We start from the raw sequence: 24,513 nt of genomic DNA on the forward strand, positions 1-24,513 counted from the left end.
TACACACTTCAAACACGGCTGTTATCACCCTGTTACTGCATTACAATGACACCCATTTGCTTTTGATCTCAGTGTCTGCCACCGTAAGGAAAAAGCGGGGGGGACGGGGGGGGGGGGGGACATAAGGGCATTCGTTCTGTATGTAATCAGAAGTTAATAGTGTTAACGGTTTGCGAGAAATTTTTAATGCTAGACAAAAACAGAAAATTAAAAGGAAATAATTAAATAAATAGATAGAAAAATAAAATTAAAAACTAAAAAAAAAAATTGTAAGGGGAATATAACATGTAATTAAGTTGGCCGTTCACAAGGAATCTCAGACATCAAACTGTTTTTAATTGAACATAAATAGTACACACAAATATACAAATGTACAAATAAACATGGCAAGGTAGAACTGAATGTCAATGAAACAACCAGGGATGAGGAAGCAACGGACATAAGGACATTTGTTTTGTATGTAATCAGAAGTTAATAGTGTTAACGGTTTGTGAGAAATTTACAGTGCTAGACAAAAAAAGAAATTAAAAGGAAATAATTAAATCAATAGATAGACAAATAAAAAATTAAAACGAAAAAAAAATTGCAAGGGGAATATAACATGTAATTAAGTTGTTTTTCTTTTTTTCCAAAAAAAGGAATCTCAGACATGGGTAACTGTATATTTTTTAGTTTTTGGATTTTTCCATAAGTTTTAAGGATTTTTTTTTATAATTCAAAATCGTTTATGAAGAAATTAAAATTTGGGGAGCATTTTTGCATTCTGTTTTTGTGAATGAAGAACTTGGCCAGGCCTAAAAGAACATTGACACAGAGTTCATCTGTTATGTTGCTTATAAGTAAACCAAATGTGATATCATCTTTTGAGAGGGAAACTGGTGACGATGGAATGAGAATGAGAAAAAATATATGGTCAATGGTTTCAATGTTGTCTTCACAAAATGTACAAATATTATCTTCAAAAGTAAAGCGTACCCGCAATAATTCCTTAGATGGGTAGATGTCATTCATAATTTAGAAGTGGGTCTCTTCTTGCCTTGGGGGGTATGGGTAGAGTCAGACACATAGTTTGCAGCGTGGCAGTCGATTCCTTATCAAATTTATTTCAAATATTATTTTTGTTTTGACGTCCAGGGAACAAGTTTCCTGTGAAACATGTCCTAATAAAGGAGTTGCTGCACTTTCTGTCCAGAATTGAGATTCCCTGGAGTGATAGTCGGGGTAACTGTGGTTGTACGGTTCGGTGCGTCATTATATTTTTGGTCAGGAATACAAATTGTCGAGGCAGTGCGTTTCGTAACTTTATCAACTCTAATATGGGAGGCTTAAATCTGTGTGTAGTACAGAACTGTTCATAGTCTAGATGACTGCCATTGTCATCCATCAAGTCAATTATTGACCATATACCTTTCTCAAAGCATTCCTTGTAAAACAGAGGTTTGTTGCCACGCAGTACATATCTATTGTTCCAAATTATTGGACTGTGTGGTGAGAAATTGTGTACATATATCATTTTCCAGTATAATAGTATTTGTTTATGGAACTCTGAAAATTGGACAGGAATCTTGTTGATATCCAAGTCAGAGATAAGCACAAGACTTAGGCCACCGACTTTGTTGAATAAGTAGTTTGGAGTACAATACCAGAAAAAATGATGATGTTTGATCCAGGATTTCAACCAGTTCACCTTCAATGTCCCATTCAGGCAGTCCAACTCTATCACTTTCAGCCCTCCTTCACTTGTTTCTTTCCCCATATGTGATTTTTTTTAGATGGTGTGGTCTGTTCCTCCAGATAAAGTTGAAATTTATTTGGTTAATAGATTTTATGAGTTGATTTGGAGCAGCATTGGAATACACTGGGTATATACATCTGGATAAACATTCCATTTTAGTCAAATATATCGGGCCTAATATTGATAAATCTCTTTGGAGCCATATATTCAATTTAGCTTTACTTTGATTCAGTTTAGATTCAATGTTCCTGGACTGATTTAACTTTTGGTCCTTAGATAGGAAAATGCTCAAGTATTTTATTTCTGATTTGATAGGAACATTGCTGATTTCCTTTAGTGGTGAGTCATGCAGCTCAAGAAGTTTGCATTTCTTTAAGTTTAATGACAATCCTGAAGCCTTGGAGAATGTTTTAATTTTTTCAACGCTTATTGGGACTTGATGTTCATTTTTCAAAACTAAGGTTGTGTCATCTGCCAGCAGGCTAATTACAATTTCTGTCCCCGACATTATTTCTGTCCCACACATACACACACACATACACACACACACACACACACACACACACACACACACACACACACACACACACACACACACTCACACACACCTTAATTCCACTCTTTTATATACGCATGTCTGGAGTTCCGGGAGCTCGTTCTCAACGTTCTGGGAATAATCATAGCTGTGCTGATAGCATTAGCCGAAACCCCCCCCCCCCCCCCCCCCCCCCCCCCACACACACACACCACCACCACCACCACCACCACCAATCTATGGGTGCATGAAGATAGGCTGTCTTTACATCCATTTGGTGTAAGAACAAATTTTCCGGAACTGATTTCTGCATAAACACCCTCACACTTGTCATATTTGCTGTTGGAGAAAATGTTTCCTCGAAATCCGTGCCATACTTTTGACTGTAGCCCTTAGCAACATACCGAGCTTTATATTTGTTTGTGCCATCTTCATTTCTTTTTAGCGCTTACGCCCCCCACCCCCACCTCCACCCCCCACTGCACACTTGCCTTGGGGTAGCTGTGTTAGGGTAAAAGTGTTCTTCTCTCTCAATGACTCCATCTCTTCGTCCATAGATTTCATCCACTTGTCAGCATTAAGTGAACTCCTTGCCTCTTTAAATGTCTGTGGGACACCACACGCCAGTCTATAACAGTAGTCAATGTTAGTGAACACTTGGTCATCGTCAATAGCACTAGTCACATAACTATTAAAGTAACTGGGCTTCTTTTTGGTTCTAGTTGATCGTCTCACATTGTCTGCACTGCTTGGCTGTGTCACACGGTCAGATACGGGGTTGCCCATTACCAAGGTGTACAAAGGTGTACAAGACAGTGGTTAGACCAGCGATGATGTATGGACTAGAAACTGTTACAATGACCAAAAGACAGCAGACAGAACTAGAGGTTGCAGATATGAAGATGTTGAGGTTCTCTTACGGAGTGACCAGGATTGATAGGATCAGGAATGAGTATCAGAGGAACAGCACATGTTCGATGTTTTGGAGAGAAGGTCAGAGAAGCCAGACTGAGATGGTTCGGTCATGTACAGAGGAGGGATAGAGAATATATTGGTAGACGGATGCTGGAATTGGAGCTGCAAGGCAAGAGGTCTCGAGGAAGACCAAAGAGAGGATTTATGGACGTGGTGAGAGAGGATATGAAGGTAGTTGGTGTGAGAGAGGAGGATACGGAGAATAGGGTTAGATGGAGAAAGTTGACTCGCTGTGGCCACACCTGACGGGAAAAGACAAAAGAAGAAGAAGAAGAAGAAGAAGAAGAAGAAGAAGGGGAAGAAGAAGAAGAAGAAGAAGAAGAAGAAGAAGAAGAAGAAGGGGAAGAAGAAGAAGAAGAAGAAGAAGAAGAAGAAGAAGAAGAAGAAGAAGAAGAAGAAGTAAGAAAGAGAGGTTGGGGGGGAAGCAAACCTTCTCCACGGCTCTAAACTCGTTCGTCGCCGCTACTCGGGGAACACCGGATGGCTTTCTCCCTCCGCTTCCTTACATTTTATGTCCGCTAGATGGCGGCATCCGACTGTGCACAGCGCTTGGAGCTCCAGCAGGTGATCTGGCCGCTGTGTATGAGAGGAATAAACGAGTGGGGCCGTGAGTGCAATAAATCCCCCTCCACTTCTTACATGGATGTTATCACCCTGTTACTGTATTTTAACGATACCGCTGTGTTTTCGACCTCAATGTTAAGCCGATTTTTAAACATTAAAAACCAAATTGCTCGATTCAGTGACACCGAGGCCGTGAGTGGAGGACTTATGGAGTTGACTCCTTCGCTTATTCATATGTGCATGTCTGGTGCTCCCGGAGCTTCACGCCGACGTCACGGGGATCCGTGTCCGAAGAAGGTCTGCGGGATCCTGTTGACCGGAAGCTGAGACTGGCCCTTGGAAATAAAACGGAAAATAATTGAGAGCATATTTCTCAGTTAACAACGCCCCCACTTGCTCTCATATTATTGGTATCTTTGCCCATTTACATCAAAATAAAATACTCATGACCCAAACAACAACTTTGAAAAATTCAACAACTTAAACTGTGATGCAGGCTTTGTCATAACATGTGCCGGCATCTCTTGTGTTGGAAAATACTGTAGGACTACCTTTCCACATATTTTCTTTGTGACATCTTAACACACTCATCTGACTGACATATTTTCTGGGTATTGATTTTGATCACTTTGCCCATGTCCTTCATTTTAAATCTAGCTGTAAGCATGATTTTCACCTCTTTCATTACTTCCTCATCACTCGCAGCTATGATTAAATCATGTACCCATATTATGATGATGACCTTGTCATTTTGGTTTTCTTTGACATAAACACAATGATCTGCTTCATTCTGAATAAAGTCATTGTCAATCAAGTAAGAATGGAGCATCAGATTCCAATGACGACCGGCTTGTTCAGGGACGTATAGTGACTTTTTAAGTTTACACACCAGCTTCTGTTTTTTATTTGTCACTTCATACCCTTCTGGTTGTTCTACACAGAGCTCACAATCTATAGGTGCATGAAGATAGGCTGTCTTTACATCCATTTGGTGTAAGAACAAATTTTCCGGAACTGATTTCTGCATGAACACCCTCACACTTGTCATATTTGCTGTTGGAGAAAATGTTTCCTCGAAATCCGTGCCATACTTTTGACTGTAGCCCTTAGCAACATACCGAGCTTTATATTTGTTTGTGCCATCTTCATTTCTTTTTAGCGCTTACGCCCCCCACCCCCCACCCCCACCCCCACCCCCACTGCACACTTGCCTTGGGGTAGCTGTGTTAGGGTAAAAGTGTTCTTCTCTCTCAATGACTCCATCTCTTCGTCCATAGATTTCATCCACTTGTCAGCATTGAGGGAACTCCTTGCCTCTTTAAATGTCTAACTGATCATCATCATCATCATCATCATCATCATCATCATCATCATCATCATCATCATCATCATCATCATCATCCTGGTCTGAGCTCATCTCTGTCTGGGTTTGTTGCTCTGGAGATGGGTTCGACACAAATTTTAGCAGTCTGTTTTAGTACTCTTTCACTATTTGGATAATATACAAAATAAGCTGGACTATTTTTGTCATATCCAATGAAAACTCCCTTCTCACCTCTTGAGTCAAGTTTCTTTTTGTTGTGCTTGTATGCATAGCACACAGCACCAAACTTTTGCATTTGTGACACATTTGGTATCTTTCCCGTCAAGCCGAAACGCCCCCCCCCCCCCACCACCACCACCACCACCACACACACATTAGCTCCTCCATTCATTCACATGTACACGCCGGCTGCTCCGGGAGAATGTTTTAATTTTTTCAACACTTATTGGGACTTGATGTTCATTTTTCAAAACTAAGGTTGTGTCATCTGCCAGCTGGCTAATAACAATTTCTGTCCCCAACATTATTTCTGTCCGACACACACACACACACACACACACACACACACACACACACACACACACACACACAGACACACACACACACACACGCCTTAATTCCACTCTTTTATATACGCATGTCTGGAGTTCCGGTAGCTCGTTCTCAACGTTCTGGGGATAATCATAGCTGTGCTGATAGCATTCGCCGAAACGCCCCCCCCCCCCCCACACCACCACCACCACCACCACCACCCCCCACACACACATTAGCTCCTCCATTCATTCACATGTACACGCCGGCTGCTCCGGGAGCTCCACGCCGACGTTTCGGGGATCGATGTCCGGAGAAGGTGCACCATTGCCGGCCTGCGGTATCCTGTAGACCCCCCCCCCCCTCCATACACACATGCAATACGCCTTGAAACGCATCGCTCGCACCGACGCGGGGAATCCTTTACCCTACTTCCACAACAACGGCGAGAATCACATTGCGTCGGCCGCCGTGAGGAAGAGGGGGGGGGGGACATTAAGGGGGGGAGAGAGAGAGACATGGAGATTTTCTCAGCCACTCATTTTTTTTTTTTTTTTTAATTGAACATAAATAGTACACACAAATATACAAATGTACAAATAAACATGGCAAGGTAGAACTGAATGTGAATGAAACAACCAGGCATGAGGAAGCAATGGACATAAGGACATTCGTTCTGTATGTAATCAGAAGTTTATAGTGTTAACGGTTTGTGAGAAATTTACAATGCTAGACAAAAAAAGAAATTAAAAGGAAATAATTAAATCAATAGATAGACAAAATAAAAAATTAAAACGAAAAAAGATTGCAAGGGGAATACAACATGTAATTAAGTTGGCGATTCACAAGGAATCTCGGACATCAAACTGTATATTTTTTGTTGTTTATATATAAACATATACAAAACAAACATATGTTGTTTGTTGTTGTTTATTTTTGGGATATATTGAGGAATATTTGTTGGAAAGGAGTCACAATCGTTTTTTGATAATGTCGAAGTGTATAGGTGGCTATAGAATTTAAAGATTTCTGTGGAAATTATAGCCTCATCTGTAATTTCCTTGTTGTTAAGACGGGCTTCCGCTTTGCTCCGCTCCTCCGCTCCTCCGCTCTTCCGCTCCGGGCCCTGGAACTCCCGATCTGCGGGACTTCGGTGAATTCCGGGCCAGTCTTCTGCTCTTCTGCTCTCCTCCGCTTCTTCGCTCCCCCGCTTTGGACCCTGGAACTCCCGAACTGGGCCGGGCTTCTGCCCTCCGCCTCTCCTCTGCTCATCCGCTCCAGGCCCTGGCACTCCCTGTCATCCAGTCATTCGCATGTGCGTGCCCGGAAGTCCGGGAGCTCCACTCAAACGTCCGGGGGATAAGGGTAAGGGGTCCTGCCCCCCCCCCCCCTCGCCGCCTCTGAGAAGAGAAACATCTCCTCCGCTCCTCCGCTTCTCAGCTCCTCCGCTCCTCCGCTGCGGAACCAGGTACTACCGATCCGCCAGACTCAGGTGAATTGCGGACAGGGCTTTTGCTGTCCTCCGCTCCTCCGCTTTGGGCCCTGGAACTCCCGAACCGCTGGACATAAGCGAATCAAGGCCGGGCATCTGCCCTCCTCCGCTCCTCAGCTCATCCGCTCGTGGCCCTGGTACTCCCAGTCCGCGGGAACCCCCCCCCCCACCCACCCACCAAAACAAACTCTCACACACACATAAACACACGCACACACACACACACACACACACACACACACACACACACACACACACACACACACACACACACACACACCTGAACTCATCATAGCTGTGCTAATAGCATTGGCCGAAACGTATCCACAACAAAACAAACATTAGCTCATCCACTCATTCACATATGTGTGTGCCCAGAGGTACGGGAGCTCCAGTCATACGTCCGGGTGATCTATGTCCGGAGAAGGCTCACATTGGCCGGTCTAAGGGGTCCTGCTGCCCCCAAGCTTCCCCGCCTTTGAGAAGAGAAACATAACTCCGCTCCTCCGCTCCTCCGCTTCTCAACTCCTCTGCTCCTCCGCTATGGGCCCTGGTACTCCCGATCCTCCGAACTCAGGCGAATAGCGTGACGTGCTTCTGCTCTCCTATAAGCCCCTACACACTTCAAACACGGCTGTTATCACCCTGTTACTGCATTGCAATGACACCCATTTGCTTTTGATCTCAGTGTCTGCCACCGAAAGGAAAAAGCGGGGGGACGGGGGGGGGTGACGGGAGACATAAGGGCATTCGTTCTGTATGTAATCAGAAGTTAATAGTGTTAACGGTTTGCGAGAAATTTTTAATGCTGGACAAAAACAGAAAATTAAAAGGAAATAATTAAATAAATAGATAGAAAAATAAAATTAAAAACTAAAAAAAAAATTGCAAGGGGAATACAACATGTAATTAAGTTGGCCGTTCACAAGGAATCTCAGACACCAAACTGTTTTTAATTGAACATAAATAGTACACACAAATATACAAATGTACAAATAAACATGGCAAGGTAGAACTGAATGTCAATGAAACAACCAGGGATGAGGAAGCAACGGACATAAGGACATTTGTTCTGTATGTAATCAGAAGTTAATAGTGTTAACGGTTTGTGAGAAATTTACAGTGCTAGACAAAAAAAAGAAATTAAAAGGAAATAATTAAATCAATAGATAGACAAATAAAAAATTAAAACGAAAAAAAAAATTGCAAGGGGAATATAACATGTAATTAAGTTGTTGTTTTTTTTTCCAAAAAAAAGGAATCTCAGACATGGGTAACCGTATATTTTTTAGTTTTTGGATTTTTCCATAAGTTTTAAGGATTTTTTTTTATAATTCAAAATCGTTTATGAAGAAATTAAAATTTGGGGAGCATTTTTGCATTCTGTTTTTGTGAATGAAGAACTTGGCCAGGCCTAAAAGAACATTGACATAGAGTTCATCTGTTATGTTGCTTATAAGTAAACCAAATGTGATATCATCTTTTGAGAGGGAAACTGGTGATGATGGAATGAGAATGAGAAAAAATATATGGTCAGTGGTTTCAATGTTGTCTTCACAAAATGTACAAATATTATCTTCAAAAGTAAAGCGTACCCGCAATAATTCCTTAGATGGGTAGATGTCATTCATAATTTAGAAGTGGGTCTCTTTTTGCCTTGGGGGGTATGGGTAGAGTCAGACACATAGTTCGCAGCGTGGCAATCGATTCCTTATCAAATTTATTTCAAATATTATTTTTGTTTTGACGTCCAGGGAATAAGTTTCCTGTGAAACATGTCCTAATAAAGGAGTTGCTGCACTTTCTGTCCAGAATTGAGATTCCCTGGAGTGATAGTCGGGGTAACTGTGGTTGTACGGTTCGGTGCGTCATTATATTTTTGGTCAGGAATACAAATTGTCGAGGCAGTGCGTTTCGTGACTTTATCAACTCTAATATGGGAGGCTTAAATCTGTGTGTAGTACAGAACTGTTCATAGTCTAGATGACTGCCATTGTCATCCATCAAGTCAATTATTGACCATATACCTTTCTCAAAGCATTCCTTGTAAAACAGAGGTTTGTTGCCACGCAGTACATATCTATTGTTCCAAATTATTGTACTGTGTGGTGAGAAATTGTGTACATATATCATTTTCCAGTATAATAGTATTTGTTTATGGAACTCTGAAAATTGGACAGGAATCTTGTTGATATCCAAGTCAGAGACAAGTAGAAGACTTAGGCTGCCGACTATGTTGAATAAGTAGTTTGGAGTACAATACCAGAAAGAATGATGATGTTTGATCCAGGATTTCAACCAGTTCACCTTCAATGTCCCATTCAGGCAGTCCAACTCTATCACTTTCAGCCCTCCTTCACTTGTTTCTTTCACCATATGAGAGTTTTTTAGATGGTGTGGTCTGTTCCTCCAGATAAAGTTGAAATTTATTTGGTTAATAGATTTTATGAGTTGATTTGGAGCAGCATTGGAATACACTGGGTATATACATCTGGATAAACATTCCATTTTAGTCAAATATATCCGGCCTAATATTGATAAATCTCTTTGGAGCAATATATTCAATTTAGCTTTACTTTGATTCAGTTTAGATTCAATGTTCCTGGATTGATTTAACTTTTGGTCCTTAGATAGGAAAATGCTCAAGTATTTTATTTCTGATTTGATAGGAACATTACTGATTTCCTTTAGTGGTGAGTCATGCAGCTCAAGAAGTTTGCATTTCTTTAAGTTTAATGACAATCCTGAAGCCTTGGAGAATGTTTTGATTTTTTCAACGCTTATTGGGACTTGATGTTCATTTTTCAAAACTAAGGTTGTGTCATCTGCCAGCAGGCTAATAACAATTTCTGTCCCCGACATTATTTCTGTCCCACACATACACACACACACACACACACACACACACACACACACACACACACACACAGACACACTCACACACACCTTAATTCCACTCTTTTATATACGCATGTCTGGAGTTCCGGGAGCTCGTTCTCAACGTTCTGGGGATAATCATAGCTGTGCTGATAGCATTAGCCGAAACGCCCCCCCCCCCCCCCCCCCCCCCACCACCCCACACACACACATTAGCTCCTCCATTCATTCACATGTACACGCCGGCTGCTCCGGGAGCTCCACGCCGACGTTTCGGGGATCGATGTCCAGAGAAGGTGCACCATTGCCGGTCCGCGGTGTCCTGTAGACCCCCCCCCCCTCCATACACACATGCAATACGCCTTGAAACGCATCGCTCGCACCGGCGTCCTACTGCCCCTAAACTTCCCATCCTCTGCCATTGAGAAGAGAAACATTACCTCCGCTCCTCCATTCCTCCGCTTCTCCGCTCCACCGCTCCTCCGCTCCTCCGCGATGGGCCCTGGTACCCCCCCCCACCTAAACAAACTCTCACACATACACACACGAACACACTCACACAGACACAAAAACAAACACACACACACACACACACACACACACACACACACCTTAACTCATCTTAGCTGTGCTAATAGCATTAGCCGAAACGCATCCACAACCAAACAAACATTAGCTCATCCACTCATTCACATGTGTGTGCCCAATGGTCCGGCAGCTCCAATCATACTACCGGGTGATCTATGTCCGGAGAATGCTCACATTAGCCCGTCTAAGGGGTTCTTCTGCCCCCAAGCTTCCCCGCCTCTGAGAGAAGAAACATTACCTCCGCTCCTCTGCTCCTCCGCTTCTCAGCTCCACCGCTCCTCCGCGATGGGCCCTGGTACTCCCCCCCCTCCCCCCCACCTAAACAAACTCTCACACAAAATCACTCACACACACACAAAAACACACAAACACACACACACACACACATACACACACACCTGAACTTATCATAGCTGTGCTAATAGCATTAGCCGAAACGCATTCACAACCAAACAAACATTAGCTAAACCACTCATTCACATGTGTGTGCCCAATGGTACTCCCTGTCCACGACCCCCCCCCCCACAAAAAGAGCCTCTCACACACACACACACACACAAAGACACTCACACACACACAGACACACACATAATCACATACACATACCTTAAGTCTTCATAGCTGTGCTAATAGCTTTAGCCGAAACGCATCCACAACCAAACAAACATTAGCTCATCCACTCATTCACATGTGTGTGCCCTGGTACTCCGTGTCCGCGACCCCCCCCCCCACCAAAACAAACTATCACACACATACACAAAGACACTCACACACACACACACACTGACACACATACACACATTAAGTCATCATAGCTGTGCTAGTAGCATTAGCCGAACGCATCCACAACCAAACAAACATTAGCTCATCCACTCATTCACATGTGTGTGCCCAATGGTCCGCTTCTCCGCTCCACCGCTCCTCCACTATGGGCCCTGGTACTCCCGATCCGCCGGACTCAGGAGAATTAAGAATAAGAATCAGAACAACTTTATTAATCCCGAAGGAAATTGCAGTGCCATAGTTACAGAAAATATAACAGTAATAAATAATAAAAGAAAGGCAGAATTATAAATAAAAATAAACTATAAACTATAAAGTGTTTCAGTGAAACTATAGAGTGTCTTAGTAAGCACTGATAAAACTATAAGTGTCTTAGTAACAAGTGAGGTAAGGAGTGCGCAATAGTATGATAGAAGGGAACATTATAGTGTAGCTGTTATGAGATGAGATGAAATATTGCACAATGTAGCTGTTATGAGATGAAATATTGCACAGTTTCTGAATATTGCACAGAAATGAGATATTGCACATTTTTGTTTGTTTTTAAGTTAAAGATAGGTTTTTATGGTTGCCGGCGGCTGAATGGGACGTGCTTCTGCCCTCCATCCGCTCCACAGCTCATCCGCTCCAGGCCCAGCTACCCCCTGTCCGCGCCCCCCCCCCACCTAAACAAACTGTCACACACATATACACAATCGCACACACAAACACACACACACACACACACAAGAACACACAAACACACAAGAACACACAAACACACAAACACACACACACACACACACCTTAAGTCATCATACCTGTGCTAATAGCTCCCAAGCTTCCCCGCCTCTGAGAGGAGAAACAATACCTCCGCTACTCCGCTTCTCAGCTCCACCGCTCCTCCGCTATGGGCCCTGGTAACCCCCCCACCTAAACACACTCACACACACACAAAAACACACAAACACACACACGCACACACACACACACACATACACACACACAAACACACACACAAACACACCTTAACTCATCATAGTTGTGCTAATAGCATTAGCCGAAACGCATCCACGACCAAACAAACATTAGCTCATCCACTCATTCACATGTGTGTGCCCAATGGTCCGGGAGCTCCAATCATACGTCCGGGGGATCTATGTCCGGAGAATGTGAGCATTAGCCCGTCTAAGGGGTTCTTCTGCCCCCAAGCTTCCCCGCCTCTGAGAGAAGAAACATTACCTTCGCTCCTCTGCTCCTCCGCTTCTCAGCTCCACCGCTCCTCCGCTATGGGCCCTGGTACTCCCCCCCCCCCCCCCCCCCACCTAAACAAACTCTCACACAAAATCACTCACACACACACAAAAACACACAAACACACACACACACACATACACACACACCTTAACTCATCATAGCTGTGCTAATAGCTTTAGCCGAAACGCATCCACAACCAAACAAACATTAGCTCATCCACTCATTCACATGTGTGTGCCCTGGTACTCCGTGTCCGCGACCCCCCCCCCACCAAAACAAACTGTCACACACATACACAAAGACACTCACACACACACACACACACTGACACACATACACACATTAAGTCATCATAGTTGTGCTAATAGCATTAGCCGAAATGCATCCACAACCAAACAAACATTAGCTCATCCACTCATTCACATGTGTGTGCCCAATGGTTCGCTTCTCCGCTCCACCGCTCCTCCGCTCCTCCGCTATGGGCCCTGGTACTCCCGATCCGCCGGACTCAGGAGAATTATGGGACGTGCCTTTGCCCTCCATCCGCTCCACAGCTCATCCGCTCCAGGCCCAGCTACCCCCTGTCCGCGCCCCCCCCCACCTAAACAAATTGTCACACACATATACACAAACGCACACACAAACACACACACACACACACACACAAGAACACACAACACACAAACACACAAACACACACACACACACACACACCTTAAGTCATCATACCTGTGCTAATAGCTCCCAAGATTCCCCGCCTCTGAGAGGAGAAACAATACCTCCGCTACTCCGCTCCTCCGCTTCTCAGCTCCACCGCTCCTCGGCTATGGGCCCTGGCACCCCCCCCCCCCCACCTAAACACACTCACTCACACACAAAAACACACAAACACACACACGCACACACACACACATACACACACACACCTTAACTCATCATAGCTGTGCTAATAGCATTAGCCGAAACGCATCCACTACCAAACAAACATTAGCTCATCCACTCATTCACATGTGTGTGCCCAATGGTCCGGGAGCTCCAATCATACGTCCGGGGGATCTATATCTGGAGAAGGCTCACAGTGGCTGGTCTAAAGCGTCCTACTGCCCCCAAACTTCCCATCCTCTGCCTTTGAGAAGAGAAAAATGACCTCCGCTCCTCCATTCCTCCGCTTCTCCGCTCCACCGCTCTTCCGCGATGGGCCTTGGTACCCCCCCTCCACCTAAACAAACTCTCACACACACACACATGACCACCCTCACACAGACACAAAAACAAACAAACAGACACACACACACACACACACACACACACACACACCTTAACTCATCATAGCTGTGCTAATAGCATTAGCCGAAACGCATCCACAACCAAACAAACATTAGCTCATCCACTCATTCACATGTGTGTGCCCAATGGTCCGGGAGCTCCAATCATACGTTCGGGGGATCTATGTCCGGAGAATGCTCACATTAGCCCATCTAAGGGGTTCTGATGCCCCCAAGCTTCCCCGCCTCTGAGAGGAGAAACTATACGTCTGCTACTCCGCTCCTCCGCTCCTCCGCTTCTCAGCACCACTGCTCCTCCGCTTTGGGCCCTGGAATTCCCGAACCGCTGGACATAAGCGAATTAAGGCCGGGCATCTGCCCTCCTCCGCTCCTCAGCTCATCTGTTCGAGGCCCTGGTACTCCCTGTCCGCGACCCCCCCCCCACCTAAACAAACTCACACACACACACACACACGAACACACACACAGACACACACACACACACACCTTAACTCATCTTAGCTGTGCTAATAGCATTAGCCGAAACGCATCCACAACCAAACAAACATTAGCTCATCCACTCATTCACATGTGTGTGCCCAATGGTCCGGCAGCTCCAATCATACGACCGGGGGATCTATGTCCGGAGAATGCTCACATTAGCCCGTCTAAGGGGTTCTGCCCCCAAGCTTCCCCGCCTCTGAGAGAAGAAACATTACCTCCGCTCCTCCGCTCCTCCGCTTCTCAGCTCCACCGCTCCTCCGCTATGGGCCCTGGTACTCCCCCCCCCCCACCTAAACAAACTCTCACACAAAATCACTCACACACACACAAAAACACACAAACACACACACACACACACACACACACACACACACCTTAACTCAGCATAGCTGTGCTAATAGCATTAGCCGAAACGCATCCACAACCAAACAAACATTAGCTCATCCACTCATTCACATGTGTGTGCCCTATGGTACTCCCTGTCCGCGACCCCCCCCCCACCAAAAGAGCCTCTCACACACACAAAGACACTCACACACACACAGACACACATATACACTCATACACACACCTTAAGTCTTCATAGCTGTGCTAATAGCTTTAGCCGAAACGCATCCACAACCAAACAAACATTAGCTCCTCCACTCATTCACATGTGTGTGCCCTGGTACTCCTTGTCCGTGACCCCCCCCCCCCCCCCTACCAAAACAAACTATCACACACATACACAAAGACACTCACACACACACACACACTGACACACATACACACATTAAGTCATGATAGCTGTGCTAATAGCATTAGCCGAAATGCATCCACAACCAAACAAACATTAGCTCATCCACTCATTCACATGTGTGTGCCCAATGGTCCGCTTCTCCGCTCCACCGCTCCTCCGCTATAGGCCCTGGTACTCCCGATCCACAAACACACACAAACACACACACACACACACACACACAAGAACACAAAAACACACAAACACACAAACACCCACACACACACACACCTTAAGTCATCATAGCTGTGCTAATAGCATTAGCCGAAACGCATCCACAACCAAACAAACATTAGCTCGTCCACTCATTCAAATGTATGTGCCCAGAGGTCCTGGATCTCCGGTCATGCGTCCGGGGCATCTATGTCCGGAGAAGGCTCACATTTGCCGGTCTAAGGGGTCCTGCTGCCCCCAAGCTTCCCCGCCTTTGAGAAGAGAAATATAATATCGCTCCTCCGCTCCTCCGCTTCTCAACACCTCCGCTCCTCCGCTATTGGCCCTGGTACTCCCGATCCTGCAAACTCAGGAGAATTGCGAGAGGTGCTTCTGCTCTCCTCCACTCCTCCGCTTCTCCGCTCCTCCGCTTTTCCGCTTTGGGCCCTGGAACTCCCGAACCGCTGGATATAAGGGAATCACGGGCTGGGCTTATGCCCTCCTCTGCTCCTCAGCTCATCCGCTCGAGGCCCTGGTACTCCCTGTCCGCGACCCCCCCCCACCTAAACAAACTCTCACACACACACACAGACACACTCACACACACACACACACACACACACACATACATGCAAACCTTAACTCATCATAGCTGTGCTAATAGCATTAGCCGAAACGCATCCACAACTAAACAAACATTAGCTCTTCCACTCATTCACATGTGTGTGCCCAATGGTCCGGGAGCTCCAATCATACGTCCGGGGGATCTATGTCCGGAGAATGCTCATATTAGCCCATCTAAGGGGTTCTGCTGCCCCCAAGCTTCCCCGCCTCTGAGTGGAGAAACAATACTTCCGCTACTCCGCTCCTCCGCTTCTCAGCTCCACCGCTCTTCCGCTATGGGCCCTGGTACTCCCCCCCTCCACCTAAATAAACTCTCACACATACACACACAAGAACACACTGACACACAAACACACAAAGACACACACACAGCTCAGCTCCACCGCTCCTCCGCTTTGGGCCCTGGAATTCCCGAACCGCTTGACATAAGCGAATCACGGGCCGGGCTTCTGCCCTCCTCCGCTCCTCAGCTCATCCGCTCTTGGCACTGGTACTCCCTGTCCGCGACCCCCCCCCCCCACCAAAACAACCTCACTCACACAAACACACAAAGACACTCACACACACACACAGACACACACACACCTTAAGTCTTCATAGCTGTGCTAATAGCGTTAGCCGAAAAGCATCCACAACCAAACAAACATTAGCTCATCCAATCATTCACAAGTATGTACCAAGAGGTCCGGGAGCCCCGGTCATACGTCCGGGAGAGCTATGTCCATAGAAGGCTCATATTGGCCAGTCTAAGGGGTCCTGCTGCCCCAAAGCTTCCCCGCCTTTGAGAAGAGAAACATAAGTCTGCTCCTCCGCTCCTCCGCTCCACCGCTACACCGCTTCTCCGTTCTTCCACTCATCCGCTCCACCGCTGATCCGCTCCGGGCCTTAGTACTCCAGAACTGCTGGACATAAGCGAATCAGGCTCCAAGCCCTGTTACTCCCTATCCGCGGGACTCTGTCGAAATATGGACCGTGCTTCCCCTCTCCTCCACTCCTCCGCTCCTCCGCTCTTCCGCTCCTCCTCTCCTCCGCTCCTCCGCTTCTCCGCTCCTCCGCTCCTCCGCTCCTCCGCTCCTCCGGTACTCCGCTCCTCCGCTCCTCCGATCCTGGCCCTGGTACTCCTGAACTGCTGGACATAAGCGATTCAGGCTCCAAACCCTGGTACTCCCCTTCCGCGGGACTCAGGCGAATTGTCGGACGGGCTTCCGCTCTCCTCCGCTCCTCCGCTCCTCTGCTCTTCCGCTCCTCCGCTCCTCCGCTCCTCCGCTCCTCCGCTCCTCCGCTCCTCCGCTCCTCCGCTCCTCCGCTTCTCCGTTCTTCCGCTCATCCGCTCCGCCGCTCATCCGCTGCTGGCCCTGGTACTCCTGAACTGCTGGACCTGGGCGAATCAAGCTCCAGGCCCTGGTACTCCCTCTCCGCGGGACTCAGGTGAATTGTCGGCCGGGCTTCCGCTCTCCTCCGCTTCTCTTCTCATCCGCTCCTCCGCTCCTCCGCTCAAGTTCCTGGTACTCCTGACCGTTGGATATAAGTGAACCTGCTCAAGGCCCTGGTACTCCCAATCCGCGGGACTCTGGCGAAATGTGGACCGTGCTTCCCCTCTCCTCCGCTCCTCCACTCATCCGCCCCTCCGCTCCTTTGCTCCTCCGCTCCTCCGCAATGGCCCTGGTACTCCTGAACTGCTGAACATCATTTAATCACGCTACAGGCCCTGGTACTCCCTTTCTCCGGGATTTAGGCATATTGTGGTCCATGCTTCCGCTCTCCTCCGCTCCTCCGCGCCTCTGCTCCTCCGCTCCTCCGCTCCTCCGCTTCTCCGTTCTTCCGCTCATCCGCTCCGCCGCTCATCCGCTCCTGTCCCTGGTACTCCTGAACTGCTGGACCTGGGTGAATCAGGTTCCAGGCCCTGGTACTCCCTCTCCGCGGGACTCAGGTGTATTGTCGGCCGGGCTTCCGCTCTCTTCCGCTTCTCCTCTCATCCGCTCCTCCGCTCCTCCGCTCCTCCGCTCCTTTGCTCCTCCGCTCCACCGCTTCTCCGTTCTTCCGCTCATCCGCTCTGCCGCTCATCCGCTCCTGTCCCTGGTACTCCTGAACTGCTGGACATAAGCGATTCAGGCTCCAGACCCTGGTACTCCCCTTCCGCGGGACTCAAGCGAATTGTCGGCCGGGCTTCCGCTCACCTCCGCTCCTCCGCTCCTCCGCTCCTCCGCTCCTCCTCTCTGGGCCCTGGTACTCCTGAACTGCTTGCCATAGGCATATAAGGCTCCAGGCCCTGGTGCTCCCAATCCGCGGGCTTCCGCTCACCTCCGCTCCTCCGCTCATCCGCTCATCCGCTCCTCCGCTCCCCCGCTCCTCCGCTCAAGGCCCTGGTACTCCCGAACCGCTGGACATAAGCGAATCATGCTCCAGTTTCCTGGTACTCCCTATCCGTGTGACTTAGGCGAATTGTCGGCCGGGCTTCCGCTCACCTCCGCTCCTCCGCTCCTCCGCTCCTCCGCTCCTCCGCTCCTCCGCTCCTCCGCTCTTCTGCTCATCTGCTCCTCCGCTCCCCCGCTCCAGGCCCTGGTACTCCCAATCCGCGGGACTTAGGCGAATTGTCGGCCGGGCTTCCGCTCTCCTCCGCTTCTCCTCTCATCCGCTCCTCCGCTCCTCCGCTCCGGGCCCTGGTACTCCTGAACTGCTAGACATAAGCGATTCAGGCTGAAGGCCCTGGTAATCCCCTTTCGCAGGACTCAGGAGAACTGTCGGCTGGGCTTCCGATCTCTTCCGCTTCTCCCCTCCTCCGCACCTCCGCTCCTCCGCTCCTCTGCTCATCTGCTCCTCCGCTCCCCCGCTCCAGGCCCTGGTACTCCCAATCCGCGGGACTTAGGCGAATTGTCGGCCGGGCTTCCGCTCTCCTCCGCTCCTCCGCTCCTCCACTCCTTCGCTCCTCCGCTCCGGCCCTGGTACTCCTGAACTGCTGGACATAAGCGAAACAGGCTCCAGGCCCTGGTACTCCCTTTCCGCGGGACTTAGGCGAATATTCGGCCGGGCTTCCGCTCACCTCCGCTCCTCCGCTCCTCCGCTCCTCCGCTCCTCCTCTCTGGGCCCTGGTACTCCTGAACTGCTTGCCATAGGCATATCAGGCTCCAGGCCCTGGTACTCCCAATCCGCGGGACTAAGGCAAAAAGTGGGCCGGGCTCCCGCTCTCCTCCGCTCCTCCGCTCCTCCACTCATCCAACCCTCCGCTCGACCGCTCCTCCGCACCTGGCCCTGGTACTCCTGAATTGTTGAACATCATTAAATCACGCTTCAGGCCCTGGTACTCCCTCTAAGCGGGACTCAGGCGAATTGCCGGCCGGGCCTCCGCTCTCCTCCGCTCCTCCGCTCCTCCGCTCCAGCCCTGGTACTCCTGAACTGCTGGATATCATTAAATCACGCTTCTGGTCCTGGTACTCCCTTTCCGCGGGACTCAGGCGAATTGTCGGCCGGATTCCGCTCTCCTCCGGTCGTCCGGTCCTCCGGTCCTCCGGTCCTCCGGTCCTCCGCTCCTCCGTTCCGGCCCTGGTACTCCTGAACTGCTGGACATAAGCGAATCAGGCTCAAGGCCCTGGTACTCCTTCTCCGCGGGACTTAGGCGAATTGTCGGCCGGGCTTCCGCTCACCTCCGCTCCTCCGCTCATCCGGTCCTCCACTCATCCGCCCCTCCGCTCCTTCGCTCCTCCGCACCTGGCCCTGGTACACCTGCATTGCCGAACATCATTAAATCACGTTTATGGCCCTGGTACTCCCTCTCCGCTGGAGTCAGGCGAATTGTCGACCGGGCTTCCGCTCTCCTAAGCTCATCCGCTCATCCGCTCCTCCGCTCCTCCGCTGTGGGCCCTGGTACTCCGGAACCGCAGGACATAAGCGATTCAGGATCCAGGCCCTGGTACTCCCTTTCCGCGGGACTCAGGCAAATTGTCGGCCGGATTCCGCTCTCCTCCGCTCATCCGCTCCTCCGCTCCACCACTTAAACGTTCTTCTGCTCATCCGCTCCTCCGCTCCGGGCCCTGGTACTCCTGAACTGCTAGACATAATCGAATCAGGTACCAGGCCTTGGTACTCCCTCTCCGCGGGACTTAGGCGAATTTTCGGCCGGGCTTCTGCTCACCTCCGCTCCGCCGCTCATCCGCTCCTCCGCTCCTCCGCTCCTCCGCTCCTCCGCTCCTCCGCTCCTCCGCTCTTCTGCTCATCTGCTCCTCCGCTCCCCCGCTCCAGGCCCTGGTACTCCCAATCCGCGGGACTTAGGCGAATTGTCGGCCGGGCTTCCGCTCTCCTCCGCTTCTCCTCTCATCCGCTCCTCCGCTCCTCCGCTCCGGGCCCTGGTACTCCTGAACTGCTAGACATAAGCGATTCAGGCTGAAGGCCCTGGTAATCCCCTTTCGCAGGACTCAGGAGAATTGTCGGCTGGGCTTCCGATCTCTTCCGCTTCTCCCCTCCTCCGCACCTCCGCTCCTCCGCTCCTCTGCTCATCTGCTCCTCCGCTCCCCCGCTCCAGGCCCTGGTACTCCCAATCCGCGGGACTTAGGCGAATTGTCGGCCGGGCTTCCGCTCTCCTCCGCTCCTCCGCTCCTCCACTCCTTCGCTCCTCCGCTCCGGCCCTGGTACTCCTGAACTGCTGGACATAAGCGAAACAGGCTCCAGGCCCTGGTACTCCCTTTCCGCGGGACTTAGGCGAATATTCGGCCGGGCTTCCGCTCACCTCCGCTCCTCCGCTCCTCCGCTCCTCCGCTCCTCCGCTCCTCCTCTCTGGGCCCTGGTACTCCTGAACTGCTTGCCATAGGCATATCAGGCTCCAGGCCCTGGTACTCCCAATCCGCGGGACTAAGGCAAAAAGTGGGCCGGGCTCCCGCTCTCCTCCGCTCCTCCGCTCCTCCACTCATCCAACCCTCCGCTCCTCCGCTCCTCCATTCTGGCCCTGGTACTAGTGAACTGCTGGACATAAGCGAATTAGGTTCCAGGCCCTGGTACTCCCTCTCCGCGGGACTTAGGCGAATTTTTGGCCGGGCTTCCGCTCTCCTCCGCTCTTCCGCTCCTCCGGTCATCCGCTCATCCGCTCCGGGCCCTGGTACTCCGGACCGCTTGACATAAGTGAATCAGGCTCCCAGCCCTGGTACTCACAATCCGCGCGACATAGGGGAAATGTGGGCCGGGCTTCCGCTCTCCTCCGCTCCTCCGCTCCTCCGCTCCTCCGCTCATCCGCTCCTCCGCTCATCCGCTCATCCGCTCCTCCGCTCCTTCGATCCTCCGCTCCAGGCCCTGGTACTCCTGAACTGCTGGACATAAGCGAATCAGGCTCCAGGCCCTGGTACTCCCTCTCCGCGGGACTCAGGCGAATTGCCGGCCGGGCTTCCGCTCTCCTCCGCTCCTTCGATCCTCCACTCCTTCGCTCCTCCGCTCCGGCCCTGGTACTCCTGAACTGCTGGACATAAGCGAAACAGGCTCCAGGCCCTGGTACTCCCTTTCCGCGGGACTTAGGCGAATATTCGGCCGGGCTTCCGCTCACCTCCGCTCCTCCGCTCCTCCGCTCCTCCGCTCCTCCGCTCCTCCTCTCTGGGCCCTGGTACTCCTGAACTGCTTGCCATAGGCATATCAGGCTCCAGGCCCTGGTACTCCCAATCCGCGGGACTAAGGCAAAAAGTGGGCCGGGCTCCCGCTCTCCTCCGCTCCTCCGCTCCTCCACTCATCCAACCCTCCGCTCCTCCGCTCCTCCATTCTGGCCCTGGTACTAGTGAACTGCTGGACATAAGCGAATTAGGTTCCAGGCCCTGGTACTCCCTCTCCGCGGGACTTAGGCGAATTTTTGGCCGGGCTTCCGCTCTCCTCCGCTCTTCCGCTCCTCCGGTCATCCGCTCATCCGCTCCGGGCCCTGGTACTCCGGACCGCTTGACATAAGTGAATCAGGCTCCCAGCCCTGGTACTCACAATCCGCGCGACATAGGGGAAATGTGGGCCGGGCTTCCGCTCTCCTCCGCTCCTCCGCTCCTCCGCTCCTCCGCTCATCCGCTCCTCCGCTCATCCGCTCATCCGCTCCTCCGCTCCTTCGATCCTCCGCTCCAGGCCCTGGTACTCCTGAACTGCTGGACATAAGCGAATCAGGCTCCAGGCCCTGGTACTCCCTCTCCGCGGGACTCAGGCGAATTGCCGGCCGGGCTTCCGCTCTCCTCCACTCCTCCGCTCATCCACTCATCCGCCCCTCCGCTCCTCCGCTCCTCCGCACATGGCCCTGGTACTCCTGAATTGCTGAACATCATTAAATCACGCATCAGGCCCTGGTACTCCCTTTCCGCGGGACTCAGGCGAATTGTCGGCAGGATTCCGCTCTCCTCCGCTCCTCCGCTCCTCGGCTCCTCCCCACCTCCGCTCCTCCGCTCCTCCGCTCCTCCGCTTCTCCGCTCCTCCACTCCTCCGCTCCTCCGCTCCACCGCTCATCCGCTCATCCGCTCCTCCGCTCCTCCGCTCCTCCGCTCTGGGCCCTGGTACTCCTGAACTGCTTGCCATAAGCGAATCAGGCTCCAGGCCCTGGTACTCCCTTTCCGCGGGACTTAGGCGAATTGTCGGCCGGGCTTCCGCTCTCCTCCGCTTCTCCTCTCATCCGCTCCGCCGCTCGTCCGCTCCGGGCCCTGGTACTCCTGAACTGCTAGACATAAGCGAATCAGGCTCCAGGTCCTGTTACTCCCTCTCCGCGGGACTTAGGCGAATTGTTTGCCGGGCTACCGCTCTCCTCCGCTCCTCCGCTCTTCCGCTCCCCCGCTCCGGGCCCTGGTACTCCGGACCGCTTGACATAAGTGTATCAGGCTCCAAGCCCTGGTACTCCCAATCCGCGGGACATAGGGGAAATGTGGGCCGGCCTTCCGCTCTCCTCCGCTCATCCGCTCCTCCGCTCCTCCGCTCATCCGCTCATCCGCTCATCCGCTCATCCGCTCATCCGCTCATCCGCTCATCCGCTCATCCGCTCATCCGCTCCTGCGCTCATCCGCTCCTCCGCTCCGGGCCCTGGTACTCCTGAACTGCTAGACATAATCGAATCAGGTACCAGGCCTTGGTACTCCCTCTCCGCGGGACTTAGGCGAATTTTCGGCCGGGCTTCTGCTCACCTCCGCTCCGCCGCTCATCCGCTCCTCCGCTCCTCCGCTCCTCCGCTCCTCCGCTCCTCCGCTCCTCCGCTCTTCTGCTCATCTGCTCCTCCGCTCCCCCGCTCCAGGCCCTGGTACTCCCAATCCGCGGGACTTAGGCGAATTGTCGGCCGGGCTTCCGCTCTCCTCCGCTTCTCCTCTCATCCGCTCCTCCGCTCCTCCGCTCCGGGCCCTGGTACTCCTGAACTGCTAGACATAAGCGATTCAGGCTGAAGGCCCTGGTAATCCCCTTTCGCAGGACTCAGGAGAATTGTCGGCTGGGCTTCCGATCTCTTCCGCTTCTCCCCTCCTCCGCACCTCCGCTCCTCCGCTCCTCTGCTCATCTGCTCCTCCGCTCCCCCGCTCCAGGCCCTGGTACTCCCAATCCGCGGGACTTAGGCGAATTGTCGGCCGGGCTTCCGCTCTCCTCCGCTCCTCCGCTCCTCCACTCCTTCGCTCCTCCGCTCCGGCCCTGGTACTCCTGAACTGCTGGACATAAGCGAAACAGGCTCCAGGCCCTGGTACTCCCTTTCCGCGGGACTTAGGCGAATATTCGGCCGGGCTTCCGCTCACCTCCGCTCCTCCGCTCCTCCTCTCTGGGCCCTGGTACTCCTGAACTGCTTGCCATAGGCATATCAGGCTCCAGGCCCTGGTACTCCCAATCCGCGGGACTAAGGCAAAAAGTGGGCCGGGCTCCCGCTCTCCTCCGCTCCTCCGCTCCTCCACTCATCCAACCCTCCGCTCCTCCGCTCCTCCATTCTGGCCCTGGTACTAGTGAACTGCTGGACATAAGCGAATTAGGTTCCAGGCCCTGGTACTCCCTCTCCGCGGGACTTAGGCGAATTTTTGGCCGGGCTTCCGCTCTCCTCCGCTCTTCCGCTCCTCCGGTCATCCGCTCATCCGCTCCGGGCCCTGGTACTCCGGACCGCTTGACATAAGTGAATCAGGCTCCCAGCCCTGGTACTCACAATCCGCGCGACATAGGGGAAATGTGGGCCGGGCTTCCGCTCTCCTCCGCTCCTCCGCTCCTCCGCTCCTCCGCTCATCCGCTCCTCCGCTCATCCGCTCATCCGCTCCTCCGCTCCTTCGATCCTCCGCTCCAGGCCCTGGTACTCCTGAACTGCTGGACATAAGCGAATCAGGCTCCAGGCCCTGGTACTCCCTCTCCGCGGGACTCAGGCGAATTGCCGGCCGGGCTTCCGCTCTCCTCCGCTCCTCCGCTCCTCCACTCCTTCGCTCCTCCGCTCCGGCCCTGGTACTCCTGAACTGCTGGACATAAGCGAAACAGGCTCCAGGCCCTGGTACTCCCTTTCCGCGGGACTTAGGCGAATATTCGGCCGGGCTTCCGCTCACCTCCGCTCCTCCGCTCCTCCGCTCCTCCGCTCCTCCGCTCCTCCTCTCTGGGCCCTGGTACTC

Source organism: Fistularia commersonii, unplaced genomic scaffold (genome assembly GCF_037954325.1).
Source record: "Fistularia commersonii isolate RoL2024-O1a breed Wild unplaced genomic scaffold, RoL_Fcom_v1.0 HiC_scaffold_56, whole genome shotgun sequence".
NCBI lineage: Eukaryota > Metazoa > Chordata > Actinopteri > Syngnathiformes > Fistulariidae > Fistularia > Fistularia commersonii.